The sequence below is a fragment of the Odontesthes bonariensis genome, chromosome 8 (genome assembly GCF_027942865.1).
Source record: "Odontesthes bonariensis isolate fOdoBon6 chromosome 8, fOdoBon6.hap1, whole genome shotgun sequence".
NCBI lineage: Eukaryota > Metazoa > Chordata > Actinopteri > Atheriniformes > Atherinopsidae > Odontesthes > Odontesthes bonariensis.
In genome coordinates this window covers 4,199,026-4,212,507 of record NC_134513.1, presented here as the reverse complement: position 1 = coordinate 4,212,507, position 13,482 = coordinate 4,199,026, and the positions used below count along the sequence as shown (strand labels likewise).

The 13,482-nt window shown below is 43.4% G+C and overlaps 1 protein-coding gene across 4 annotated transcripts in view; it reads right to left on the bottom strand.

The window, feature by feature from the left end:
- The window catches only part of LOC142385136 (peroxisome proliferator-activated receptor alpha-like), a 40,426-nt gene extending 27,183 nt beyond the window's left edge, over positions 1 to 13,243 (bottom strand). For 3 of the 4 annotated variants that reach the window (XM_075471354.1, XM_075471359.1, XM_075471360.1), the window contains exons 1-2: positions 12,815 to 13,243; positions 8,657 to 8,723 (exon numbers count right to left, since the gene is read on the bottom strand). The gene's annotated coding sequence lies outside the window, so the exon portion shown is untranslated. Of the gene's footprint in view, positions 1 to 8,656; positions 8,724 to 12,550; positions 12,740 to 12,814 lie in introns of all 4 variants that reach the window. The other variant, XM_075471355.1, reaches the window with a different exon arrangement.
- Positions 13,244 to 13,482: the final 239 nt, after the last annotated feature.

Below are 13,482 nucleotides of genomic sequence, written 5' to 3'. Positions count from 1 at the left end.
CCGTATGATGCAGAAATACTGAGATATTTATCAGAGACAAAAAAAAAAAAAAAAAAGAGATGAGAAATAATACAAACCCATGAAGCACTGCTAAACTCCTGGCTTGTTACTTTAATCAAGTGTTGTTTTTCCTACAAGCACTGACTCATTGTGGTTTCACAGTGCTGTGAGTGGAGAAAGGAGACGCTGGCTCTCAGGGGTTAAGATGCTAGCAGTCATGTGCCTGTCGGCTGCAACAAAAGCCTGCCTATGTAGGGTGCATACAGATGGAGCGAGCCCCTTTGTGTGCAGCGTTTCACACGTCGCAGCCTCGGAGCTGCCAGGTCTGGATCTCTGGGCCTGGCTGCAGGCCTAGCTAGCAGCTTGTAGCACCTGACGCTGGGCTCTCGCTTCCCTTTTTCCTTCGCCTGAAACTCCAGAGCGAGGGAGTTTGGATAGATAGTGGAACAGAAGTCCAAATAGTGGGTCACAAGGTTCAACACAAACGATCAAAATAAAACAGGAGCCAGGCAGACTCAGATCAGCATGACAGGAGGATTGTAAGCAGGGCTCCCACTCAAGGTTGCCACAAAATATTTGACTTTTCGCTCCTCTGCTGTCTGTCAAAGGTCCCTGTAAAATAGTCTCCAAGACTACACGAAATGTGGTGGTATAAATACAACCGGTGCATGTCTTAATCATCTGTATAATTGTGCTTAATGTGTACATAGTTTTTGTATCCTACTATATACACTGTGTCTGTGTATGTCGGTCTCTGCTGCTATATTTATGCAATGATTGCCAAGTTACTAAGGGAAGTTCCTTATGGTGTACATGTTGGTGTACACAGTTATTACACTGGTTAATACCTGGATCAAAAAATCATCTGTCTGCCCTAAACATTAGAAGCAAAAATCCCTTTTTGTATATATTTACTGCGGACAGTATGCATAATCCTACCTCTGAGCTGCATAAATCATAATGAAAAACTACATTTTTCCTCCCTTCAGCTGGTTTATTTAACGTTTTTCAGTCAAAATTAGAGCAGATCATTTAAAATCAAACGCCGTGCCACAGCTAAACTCCCCACACGCCTGTATTTAAACCAGACAAACGCCTCGCATTCATTCTGCACGGTACGGTAAGACGAAATGAGTCATGCAAACATAACCGCGGCAGATACACAATCAGTGTCTGTGCTTGAGCTGATATGGACCAGAATGTTCTGGGTGATGTAAAGTCTAGCTTTGAATGAAATGCTGAACACAGCGTCGGACATTTTAAAATGCAAAGAAACTAACATTCCCATGTTTATCCACAGAGACAGTAAATGATGCAGAGCAGGATGTTGGGCTTTTCATTGATAATTCATTTGGTTGTGAAAAAAACAGCCATTATTAAAACATAAGTTTAAGTTGTTCAAGTATATCTACAGATGAATGTTACTCCTCTTTCACCACATAACACATGCAATGCTTATTTACATGGACCTCCAGCTTTGGCGGGGTGTTTGTTTGTGTTTAAACAAGGTCATTTTTCATTATAACACATCTAATATCAGTTGGATGGTTAGAAATTAACGACTCTTTGTTTTATTGCTTCCTATGTAAAGATCCAGATGAAATAACACTTTCACCTGGTTAACTTTAATCCAAAATAAAAGTTTTAAAGACTTTTCTATAAAACTGCATTGTGAATTTAAAAAGCAAGTCATAAGGCTAAGACTTTTAGACACGTATGTATAGAAAATTGAGATTTTCGTCCACATTTTGAGAAGATTCTCGGGTGGATTGTCTCTCCCGGAGCAGGTGAGTAGCTGGGATGGGAGTTCCTGTCCTTTTCTCAAGGCCCTCGAGCCCAAAACCTGGACGTTTTGAGAGATGGATGATATTTGTGGGGACAGGGACACTTAAAGTCCTGTTTAAATCTGTTCACAGAACACATTCAGCCCACTTCTTCTTGTGTCCCAACTCTGCTGTTGATTTTGGATCGAGGAAAAAGCCGGAGCCCCAAAACAACCGAAGATACCCTTTGAAGATAAATTGAACTGCAAGAAATCTATTTTTCCAAAAATCACAAAGAATCTCTCATGAGGGGATACAGATTCTTCTCAAGTCGGCACAAAAACAGCAACTTTACACTCACTGTTGTAGTTTGGATCCTGACGAGCAGCTCAGAGTAAATTTGAAAGCAAATGAGAACATTGAACATTTTGGCTTTAAAGCCAACAGTTTTAAAGTGTTTTTAAAGTTTTGTTCCTTTCTCAAGACAAACAACAATAATAAGTAATCAACTTTTAAAGTGTAAAAAAATATCACAATGGTCATTTCTACTTATTTTATAGCTGCTGAGGCACAATTAGCTCCCGCGTACCGTCTTGTTCTGTGTTTCAGATTTTATTAACAGTGCAAACACTGCAGGGATAGGAAATGAAACTCTGCAGGCCTGCAAACACTAATGTTCCGGTGTGTGTGTGTGTGTGTGTGTGTGTGTGTGTGTGAAGGAAAGTCGTGCACAAACACACACTTCTGCATAAGATGTATACACCCACAACAAGCCTAAGTTACATACTAGCAGGACAAACTGGCTGGGCATCTGACAACCAAAGCAAAGGAGGAGATGTGAGGGAGGGAGGGAAAAAAGTTACCCTAGTGTGTTAGTTTTCTGCCAGGGAGTCCCTATTGACCTGTTAAACCTTTGTGACTGGAACAAATGCAAATGGCGCTGACTTGTTCACACAAAATACTAAAGGTCCATTCAAATGAGGCCCCGAGCCACAATGCAGCCGTGGCCGAGCGCTCTGTGGAGGCTGGGCAGCCCCCAGTCTCAGACACAGAGACAGAGATTCTTTTTGCCGTTGCACAGTTCATTGTGGTTGTCTGGTGGAGAGCGATCATCCACTCTGATTGCTTTTCGTCACACACACAAGCACAATAAAGTTATGCTACACCTCTCCTTTAATTCTGCCATGCACAGCTCTGAACTTTACCCCATCATTATCTGCATATTACAGCGTGATTGGATGTCTGCCTGAACTATTCCTGTTTGAGCGTGACAGCTGTCGTGCTTCGTCTTCAAGCACCAATGCTAATTTACAGTGGCTTGCAAAAGTATTCACACCCCTATTTTTTGCATTACAACCCGAAACATCTAACGGACCTACAGAAATAGTTCAAATTGTTTCAGCTATGAGGGCCCTAAATAAGATCTGGAGCTACCATTTTACCTTCAGAACTCACATAATCAGTATCCACACACCTGCTGTGAGAGGTCCCAGAGAGGTATAAATCAGGGTTGGGCTGTAAAAGAATATATTTGACCATCCAAGTGCAGCACCATTAAATAAGAATATGGCACCACAATAAACCTGCTCAAAGAGGGCCGTCGTCCAAAAAAAAAAAAAACACAGACTGGGCAAAAATCAGAGAGACCAAAGGTAATCTGGAAAGAGTTGAAAAGCTCTGATGTAACTGTCCACAGGAACACTGCAAAAGCTATGGGGCATGTGGGAGACCCCCCAAACATATGGAAGATGAGACTAAAATCTCACTTTTGAGCATCTACGTCTGGTGCAAACCCAACACCTGTCCCCACAGTGAAGCATGGTGGTGGCAGCGTCATGCTGTGGGGACGTTTGGTCCATCTGCAGCGAAGGGAATGATGACTAGTGCTAAACGCAGGGAAACTCTTGAGGAAAACCCCTTAAAAGCAACACTCCGAGTGGTTTAAATGTGTTGGAACGGCCCGGTCGAAGCCCGGAGCTCAATCCAGTTGAGAGTCACGGCTGTAAATCATCCAAACTGGAGGAGATGGAGCAGTTTTACTTTGAAGAGTTGGCTAAATTCCCAGTGGCGTGCATGTGCCAAGCTCATAGAGATATGCCCTCAGAGAATTGCAGCTGTAATTGCTGTAAAAGGGTGGCTCTAAAACGCACCGGCTATGGGAAGAGGGAGGGTTGGAGTTACTGCAGCAAAAATATTTATAATAATAAGAATAAATCCTTCAGGTTGTTGGCATTCTGTGCAGATCGAATAATAAAAACCATCTCCAGCTTTACTCCTGGTTGTAAGGCAGCAAAGGGGGTGAAAGCCGCTGAATTTTTGCAGCATATGACTCGTATAATATCATATTTTTTAATTCAGTCCATTGAGAATTACAGTAAGAAGTGAGGATGGATAAAGAATGAGAATCAGAATTGGAGAGAACAAATAAAGAACAAACAAAAACAACAAAAAGCGATATTCATGCTTATTTATCATACAGGGGAACGAGTCACCCCATTAGCAACAATAATAATGAGCCCAATCGAGTCTATGCTGTCATTTGGGTGAAAGTCAGCAATTACAGTGTGAGTAAGAGATTTATTTACAAGCCACAGAGCTGGAAAAGAGCCAAAAGAGATTTTCCATAAACAACAAGAAAACCGAGATATGAGATTTGTGCAAGTCAACCCACAAGTGGGTTAAACGGGTTACAAAAACAACATTCTTCTGCACGCTAAAAATGAATGCAGCCAAGCACTGTGGGAGGTGGAGAAAGAAATAGAAATAGAAATAAAAGACTGTTCTGCAGTGCTCGTAATTCCCCGTGTAGAAGCTTTTATCAGTGGGATGTTTGTCTCCTTGTGTTCAAGCCCGTGTTTAATCTGCAAATGTTCACTTTGTAATGCTCTCCTTTTCATCCAATACACAATTCATCAACAGAATATAGCATTATAATGTTGTTGGGGGTTAAATACAGGTTTGTTTGTTCCATGTCTTCTCTACAAATGACTCACCAGCACATCTGGACAACACCTGATGAGAAGGAAGCTGCCCACTGGACCTCCAATTAACTGGATTCATCCAATTAAAGGTTTTATCCCAAAGAGGGGGTGGAGCTGGACGTAGACCAACCACTGTGACTACATTAATGTTGTCAATTGAAAAATGAGTAGAAACATAACTTATTTTAAAGTCGGTTCAAAAAATGCCTTTTAATTGAAAGGAATAAGTCCATGTTGGTAAATGTATGAGAACAAACATCCACTTAAATGTGATTAACTGTAATAAATGGAAGTGCAACTGCATGTCGTTAGCCTAGCATATAGCCTAGCATAATTGCTAAAGTCACTTTATTCTCCTACCATTGCTGCATCACCCTGTCCTCAGCCTATCAGAGTCCAAAATCACTATCTGCTTTAGTCATCTCTTTGACTTGGGCATTTTTTATGCATTTTTTTGGTAAGTAACCCCAAAAACATCCAAATATGACTTAGGCACTTATGCTATGAGGCTAACGATGTGGTGTGAGAGCTGCTGTGTGTGAAGTGACACCTGCAGAGGTCACACATGAGCTGAAAGTGTGCAGACAGGAGGACGTAAAGAGGGAAGAGAGACAAAGTTAGACAGAAGGTCAACCCACAACCTTTAAGGTCCCTGACCCAGAAGAACCACAACGTTTGGATTCCTTTTATACCAAGGAGAGGCACTCCAAAGCTTCCTTTATTATCTCCTCCGGCATAGGAAACAGGAGCCGTCTTCCATGAAAGAAAGGAGATAAATCCATACAACTTTCAAAGTGACCCTCAATTATATTTATCCAGTTACACTAACATGTAAATAAATCTGAGGGCAGAGGGTTCAGCAGCCAGAACGACCTTTTTCCTTCCTTTTTACATCCTTATATGTATATATTTGTTAAATATCAATTGAAAATGAACAGTTTGGAACTGCAGACTTAGTGCAAAATGTGGTCTTTTATTTTAGAGTTTTTCCAATTTTCTTTCCTTAACTTAACAAAGTCAAGAGTTTAGGAAAAGTAACTATTCAACGATTCATTTTTGTCATAGAGTTTTGTCTTTAAAGAGTTTGTGTTTGTAGTTATTTGACACATAATCGAACACTTTGGACTCTCTGGCATTACAGATCAGAACATTTCGAGCAGTGTTTTTCCTCGGGACCCACTGACCTGCAAGTTTAAAGCCCCGTTTACACGATAGGAAGACCCAGATATTTTCCTGCGGTTTGGCCTCTCATTTACACCAAAACCCCGTTTTTATCACAGAAAACGATTATTTCTAAAACCTCCGGCCAAAGTGGAGATTTCTGATAACGCCGGTTATGTGTTGCCGTGTCAACTGGGAGAAACGGCGTTTTCGGTTGTTAAAGCTGCAGTCTGCAACTCTTTTTCAAGCATAATGCCTGGAACTGTCCGGGGATTCTGAAAGTAGTACATTAAATACCCCAATACAAAAAAAAACGAGTTCTCTAGGTCCCCTATATGTCCCGCTAGGTCCCTCCAAAGCCAGCAGGTTTGTTTACAAAATTGCAGACCGGACCGGTAAAAGGTAACCAATCAGGTTACGAGCTGGGCTCTGCTGCTTGTCAATCACCGATTGTGCACGCGCTATACAAGGTAGGCTCGTCCCCACGCTTATTTATCTAGACTATTGAACTTCATTACGGGCTAGTCTACTTACTGTGTCTTCCATGATCGCAAATGACAGGTGAGTTGATGAATGAGGAGTCGTGTAGGCGCATCTGGCGTGCAGTTCTCATGTGTTTTGATGGGGCGGGACAGGAAGTTGAATAACTTTTTATTTTTCGGTTAAAAAATAAGCATTTCTTGCATTTTGCGACTACGGAGGTCACCGTTTTCAACTTCAAGCGTTCTGAAAGATCATGTAAACTCTTAAAATGCCAAAAAGTAGGACTTTACGTATGACAACAACAAATCCTGCAGACTGCAGCTTTAAAGGTCACATTATGCGCCAGAAAATGCTTAACGTCATGCGAGCGCCTTGTGTTTACAGTTTGTTTGGCTACTGATCAGGATTATCATGGATGATGTTAAAGTTCTACTAATTTTTACGGTTGTGCAAACGATTCTGGCCTTATTGCATTTGCCACCCCACACCTGCTCGCACAGTTCAAAATAGAGGAGCACCACTCTTCCGTGGCCGCTCTTGCGTCCAGTATCCACTGACTGTCTATATTTCCCTCTTATTGCCTTCAGTTTTGTTGTGATATTATCTCCTCCTTCACATGAGGAAAGTCCTCGATTCTGAGGATTTTGATTGGCTTGCATGGCTTTATTCCTTTCCCTACACTGCCGCCAATAGGTTTGGCACAGTTATTATGGCGTTTGACGGCGTATTTATGCAGGTTGATGTAATTGACAAGTATTTTGAAAACGATGTTGTGTGCACGATGTTATTATTGAAAACGGAGGGGGGGAAATATTCGTTTCTCTAAATACCCGGCTATGTGTAAATGTGGCCTTAGAGCCACCTGGACCTGCTAAAACATTGTCAAGTTTAACTTTCCACAAAATAATCTGAGCATCTGTTGAACATAATAAAACGGGGGGCTAACGTGCTGTTCCAGAGTTAAAGCTGCTCCCCATAGATCACAGAAATGACTCAGGCCGACGAACTAAAAAGGCTTCTGTCTCACTCTATTAGTCAAAAGTATAACCCACAGCCAAGCCCTGCTCAAAACCACAAAGCTTTACGTCGTATTCTAGTGACACTCCAGCAGTTTTCCAAATATATTAAATGTGTTTATTTATGAGGAAAAAGAGGAAGAATTGTGTAAAAGAGAAGCCGAACACTTCAATGCGAAGTTTATGGAGTAGTGCGTGTGCTACGGCTGCAGCGTGAGGAGGGTGTTGCTTTCTCACTTATTGTGCAAAAGAAGAAGAGGAATATCAAGTTTTGTGAGGCGCAAGCTAATACTGAGCCAGCGGCACTGGAATTATGCTGCACCGGTAAATTCAAACAATTTCCTGCTGCTGAGTTAAAACGAACGAGGAGCGAACAAGATTTGACTCCGGCAGAGGTCAGATGATCCAGCAGAGAAGAAAGCATTCAGCTACTCTTATAATTTACACGTTAATACCACACTGAATTCATATTATTTCCCTCAAAGGAAAAATCTTCCTTTTAATTAAAAAAGTCAAGGCTGAGCATGACTATCGCTGTCGTTATTAATCAAAAAGTTCATATTAAACCACAGCAAATAGCATCACACTGGAAAAAATGCCCCTCCAAATATAAGTAAAAACAACAACAAATACAAGACGTTTTTGCTTGAAATGAGCAAAAAAAATCTGCCAATGGAACTAGTGAAAATCAGCTTGTCAGGATTTCTTGAAATTAGATGTGATATTTAGGACTTTTGAGATAAAAGTGATCTTGAAATTAGCTTAAAAACCTCTTCAAACGAAAAAAAAAAGCTTGTTTCATGTGAAATCCGACTCAAAACAAGATGTTTTCAAGACTTTTTCACTTAACAAGATATTCCAGATGTATTGTCTTCAAACAAGTCCCTATATCTGGCTGAAATGGTGCTTGTTAGGCAGTTGTGTCTTATATTAAGTGTAATGAGATACTCAATGAGATAAATATACTTGGTAAGATTTAGATTTTTTCCAGTGCAGTGGCACCGAAAGACTTCGAAAGACTGTGTTTGTTTATTCCCTGAGACTCACCGGTGATGTCAGAGTCTGGACAAACTCGGGCTAATCGTACAAATATGTATCTGGAGCATTAACCCTCCTGCTTTCTAAACCATCACAGTTTCAGGCTTATTCCCAGAGTCTGAACTACACTTTTTATGTGATGAATACATTAACGTAGACCATGTGAATTTGTACGCAACACGATATTCTACCCTTTAAGTTCCCGTGCGCTCACCCGCTCGGCAGCGTCCCTCTGCGACCTCGTGGGCTCCTCGTCTTCCTCACTTGCGAGATCTCCCGGCCTGCACCAGGAAACAGAACACAGAGGAGAGAAAAAAGCTAAAATCACACTGTAAAACATCACCACTCCGTTGTTTTAACCTCCACTCTGCAAAATCATCAGGGTCCATGATTGATTTGGGCGTACGGCGCAGGGTTCTGTGGCGTGCTGTTCTCTCACACGGCGTGCCAGCACTCGCTGGGAACAGGACATTCTTACTGGAACATTTCTGCAGCTACATTTCTCTCTCAGGACCGACTGATTTATCCTTCATCCTCACCTTAAGCTTTGTTTCTTACTCACTACGATGGGATACGTTTAATCTAACCGGGTAACACAGACAGATTCTGTCCTTCTATGGATGAATGGAGCCGAATCAGTGACAACAGCTGCAACTCTGACCACTTCACTGGGAGCATTTTTATAGCTTTTCCTGCTCTTTGAGAAGGTCGGAGTGTAAATGTACCTCCAGGTGAGGCCCCAGACATGTCAGCACCTCTGCCGTACTGATACCAACGTGTTTAAACACCCAACGCTTCGTTAAAAACCAGGGTGCACGTTTCTGCTTCTGTCCGACCGGCTCGTCCTGCATTCGCTTTTAAGATGTAACGACTCAGTCGTTCTAGTAATAATATCTGACCCCAAACTAATCTCCTACTGCTGGAAGATGAGACAAAAAAAACCAAAAAACTTTGCAGATGAGATTATATGCGATTATTGTTCAGGTCCGACTGGTTTTTAGTGCCTGAATTATCCAACATAAGGGCACGAGCTTCAGATTAAATGGACCCGTGTCAATAAAACATCTATGATTCTACACTGGAAAAAAATCAAAGTCTTACCAAGTATATTTGTCTCATTTCTCGTCAAAATATCTCATTACACTTAATATAAGACACAACTGCCTAACAAGTACTATTTCAGCCAGATATAGGGACTTGTTTGAAGACAATACATCTTGAATATTTTGTTAAATGGAAAAAGTCTTGAAAACAAATTGTTTTGAGTCGGATTTCAGATCAAACAAGCTTTTTTTTACATTTGAAGAGGTTTTTAAGCTAATTTCAACATCACTTTTATCGCTAAAGTCCCAAATATCACATCTTATTTCAAGAAATCTCGACAAGCCGATTTTCACTAGTTCCATTGGCAGATTTATTTGCTTATTTCAAGCAAAAACGTCTTTTATTTGTTGTTTTTTTTACTTATTTTTGGAGGGGCATTTTTTCCAGTGTATATGCAATAGTTGGGCTCTTATCTGTCACCCTTTCTATATAAATCAGGTTGAGAATCCTTCCCGGCACCACAGCATTTTCGCAGGTGTTTCGTGGTCTTTTGCTTCCTCGGTCGGCTTATTTCTGCTGACGGTGCGTTTAAAAACTGAACCGGAAGAACCTGCACTGCTCCCCACAGAGCACAATCTTCTCACAGGACTTATGAACCTTTTACAGAGTGCCTCCAGAGCCCCGCCGTCCACCCGACACCAGATAAAAAAAATGACAAAACAGCAACAGAGTGAGAGAAAAAGCTGAAATAGACAATAAGGTAGAAAGAATGAAAAGAGGGGGAGGGAGGGAATAAGAGAAAGAAGCAGGCCAGATTGCAGAGCGTTGAATCAATGCAGTGGCCTGGACTCCTTTTCTCTCCCTTTTTTTCTCTCTCAAATGATTCACAGTGGAAAGAAAAGGCCTTTTCCCTGTCCTCAGTTGAACTCCACATCAGCTTCCTGTTAGAAAGGCAAGGAGGAAACACCCAGAGCGACATGCGCGTGCGCAAACACACACACACACACACACACACACAGAGGAAGGCCTTCACTAGTGGATTCTTTGCTGCCAGAGAAATTAGGTCAAGCACTTAAATGCCCTGCACTGAGATTTAAAATGTGAAGTGTCCGGCGGGGACGGGGGAAAGCACACCAGAGGAACAAACATGTACGCAAACGGGCGCCTGTTGCACGCACAAATGCACGTTAGCCACACACTCTGCTGTCAACTCCCGGCTCGCCACATTATTAATATCGTGGAAAAACTGAAATAATCAGCGACAGGCGCCCACCTACTGACAATTCACCATCCATCTGTGCGGATTTGAAGGAGACAAAGTGGCTCAGTGACACACAATCACACAAATGATGTGTTTCAAAGGAGCCGAGAAAAAAAAAAAGGCTCTAACTAAAGGACCACGAGCATGCTTTCCCCAGACGACCTCAGCTACGCAGCTAAGGATGGAACAGCACAGCACGTCACACTGCAGAATCAGCAATGCACGCCGAACACCCCCCACCCCCCCATACCTCCCGCCCTCTGACCTGAAATGCCCTTAAAGGAACAACACTCCGCAGCGCCATTACATCCAATCAACTATGCATAGAAGGGCTGGATTGTGCTCGGCATGATCTGGTCGTTTAGGGTTTCAATCAATTGCGTGAGATACGAGAGTGCAGCGAGGAGAGCGAGGAAGAAGCTGAGAGCAAAACGAGTCCAAATTTGGGTGAATCAAAGCCCGTTCTGCTCTTCGTTTATTCCCAAAAGCCAGCGTGGGCCACAATGGAGGCCCTGATCTGCAAGACGGCGGGGTAAATCAGAGGAGAATCACGCCAGCTTCCCTCCTTCTGTCCCACTGACTCACAGTGGAGCAACGAGCCCAGGCCCATTGTCTGAAGGCCACCTGTGTTTCTGTTCCCTTTTCTCGAAGGCACAATGGCATTTTCCTGTTTATAGCGATAACTAGGCTTTATAAACACGCCGTATCGAGGTGGTAATACATCACATAAAAGAGAGTGATTGTGGGAGCTGCGGACAAAAGGTCACCCTGACCCAGTTCATATTCTGGCCTCCGACAGCTCTGTTCCTCTTTCCAGTGAAAGTAAGAAAAACAAGTAGCACAGAGGCAGCATCACCGTGTTTCACAGCGAACACGGATATTTTCTCAGGGAACCGACAGTATGTGCAGAATCCTAACCGACCGGTCGGCACGGAAAGCAAAAAACACGCAGCCAGATGTGCAGGATGCCAGAGGAGACAACTTCTGGAGATGCACCCGGCACCACATGCAAAGGTGGTCAAAGGCAGGCTGCGAAACACCCAAAAAGTGGCTAATGCCTCATTCAAATGAGGCATTTTTACTTTAAATTCACCTCGTGGCAAACTTCCTTCTCCAATATTAAAAACTGCATCAATTAGAGCAAAATAATCCATTTATTTTAGGGAAGATAAGCAATTCCCTCAATCAATTATCCACAGAAACACATCCACACACACAAGCGTGTGCAGCACCTGCTCATAAAGAGACATCAACACCATTCCCACATTTTAAAGGATGTTTGCGTCCACCTGAGACGCGGCCAGGAGCCACCATAGGGGCCCTTTAAGCCTGTAATTCAGCCACTGCTGACTTGGCTCCTGTCGCGTTTCTCTGAATTAATTTCATCAGAAACTTGTCTGAGGGAAACCACAGTGACACATCAGTACAAGCCGCACAGCTCTGCCATATGTTTTCATGTTACACTGATTATCTCCTGGTGAACAGCTCGCTCGACGCTGCTTTACTAATTAAAGGCACATTTTACTGAAATCCTACAAATTGCTCACTTAAGAGAGCGGTGGTGTTCCCGAGCCGCCCCGGCCGCCTATCTGCGTTTGCATCGGGGACAACAAAGGCGCAGATTACGCGTCTCCGCGAGGAGAAACTAGGGCACGAAAAAAGCGACCTCTTTTCTTGTAATGCGAGGGAGAATTTACGGTCTGGCCACCATTTCATCTTCAAGTAAAAGGCAGGCGGGGGGGTGGTGGTGTGTGTGTGTGTGTGTGGGGGGGGGGGGGGGGGGTGTCTGGAGCTTGTACGCACATTTACAGCCGCTCATGTTCAGCAGTTAAAACAGTTTTTTGAGAAAGCGGATGGCTCCGCGGCGCTCTGCGAACTTCCCCCCGAGGACCGTGGATCGTTTCGGCCACAACAGTGTCACTATCCGCTGAGCCAGTCTGGGGCAAACGCACCGCCGCTGCCCGCCGACTCTGCCTCCACAGCCAGCTTTCCCTGTTTTTTTCCACACATGACACAAATTCAAACCTTTAAAAACATCCAACGAGGCGACTGAATGTTAATACGCACCGACGCGTCTCAAGTTCAAGTTGCCTGGTCTCCCGCTCCGAGGTGCTTTGTATTTCCCTTCGTCTCCGCTGGCTCTTCTTTTATTATTTGGCATGACCCCAAAAAGAAAATAAACGAATAAACCACAAGGTGACAAAATGCGTCACCGTTTTGTTTTCTGTCGAGAGGCGGTGAGCTTCCCCCCCACCGTCCCGGAGACGCTGCGTTTCCGCGTCTCCGCGCCTCCCAGGCCGGTCATCCAGCTCGGTTCAGCGGGGACATTCAGGCTGCAGCCTGCGCCGCCGCTGAACCAGATGCGTCAAGTTCAGCTGAGGTGAAGCACGGTTATACAACCCAGCCCGGCGCGCAGCACACGGGCTGTGCGCCGTCCCGCTGCGTATTTACAGCCTCCAAACAAGAGAGACGGAGGAGAGAAAAAAGAAGCGACACATTACGCTGAAATATCTGCAAAAACTAAGCTGCGTTGAGGTGATTATTAAGGGCTGCCTCACTCCCCACACCCGCCCCCTCCGCCAGTCCAGCAGCACTATTTGCTTTGGTGAACTTCAGCGAACAGCCACACACACACACACACAAAAAAAGGAAAAAAGATATTTTAATTACGTTAATTGCCTTTTAAAAGGATTAAAAAACAGCTTAAATTACCCGCCGTTATTTATTTTAAAGGC